The sequence below is a fragment of the Schistocerca cancellata genome, chromosome 5, assembly GCF_023864275.1.
Source record: "Schistocerca cancellata isolate TAMUIC-IGC-003103 chromosome 5, iqSchCanc2.1, whole genome shotgun sequence".
In the NCBI taxonomy this organism is placed as follows: domain Eukaryota; kingdom Metazoa; phylum Arthropoda; class Insecta; order Orthoptera; family Acrididae; genus Schistocerca; species Schistocerca cancellata.
Window position 1 is genome coordinate 591,134,426 of NC_064630.1, and position 1,076 is coordinate 591,135,501.

Genomic DNA, 1,076 nt, shown 5'->3' on the forward strand with positions numbered 1-1,076 from the left:
TCAGGTTTAGTTTCATAGACCCAAAAAATGAGATGATTTTCATGGATGTGGAACATGTCAGGAAGTATAACATACAAAAAAATAAAACATTTGAGTATAATACTTTCTACTCTGGTCATTTGCCAGGAGATTGTCAAAATACGTGAAACTGGAACTGCTTTACAGAATTAATATGCTGTCAGAATGAAACATTGTTATGCACATTTAATAAATTTGTCATGCACAAAATACCTAATCTTGACTGTTGTGGCCAAGCGCTGTCAAAACTGAAATCTAACAGACATTTCTACTTAAGCTGGTCTAACATTCCTTGTTAAGATATTCATCTATAGAGTAGGAGGAATTGCCTATCAAAAAGTCTTTCAGACTCTGTTTAAACTGTGATTTATTTGAAACCAAGTTTTTAATGGTTGCTGGCACTTTATTGAAAATCTATGTTCCTGAATATTGGACCCTTTTTTGGACCAAGGTAAGTGATTTTAGTCTTTATGTAGATTGTTCTTATTCCTAGTATTGATATTATGTATTGATCTGTTGGTTGGAAATAGAGATATATTACTTGCAACAAATTTCATTAAGGAATAAATGTACTGAGAAGCAGTGGTTAGAGTACAAAGTTCCTTGAACAGGTTTCTACATGATGTTCTTGAATTTGTACCACAAATGATTCTTATTACATGCTTTTGAATGGGGCAACAGCCTTGCCTTAGTGGATACACTGGTTCCCATGAGATCACCGAAGTTAAGCGCTGTCGGGTGCGGCCGGCACTTGGATGGGTGACCATCCGGGCCGCCATGTGCTGTTGCCATTTTTCGGGGTGCACTCAGCCTCGTGATGCCAATTGAGGAGCTACTCGACTGAATAGTAGCAGCCAGTCAAAGAAAACCATCGTAACGACCGGGAGAGCGGTGTGCAGACCACACACCCCTCCTATCCGCATCCTCAGCTGAGGATGATATGGGGGTCAGATGGTCCCGATGGGCCACTTGTGGCCTGATGACGGAGTGCTACATGCTTTTGCATGCTGAAAACTTTTCCTGCTGCTGCTGCTGGTGAGTTATCCCAGAATATGATC

General features: G+C 40.4%; 1 pseudogene; it reads left to right on the forward strand.

Moving 5' to 3' along the window:
• The first annotated feature begins 691 nt into the window (after positions 1–691).
• Positions 692–809, forward strand: LOC126189160 (5S ribosomal RNA; annotated as a pseudogene).
• Positions 810–1,076: the final 267 nt, after the last annotated feature.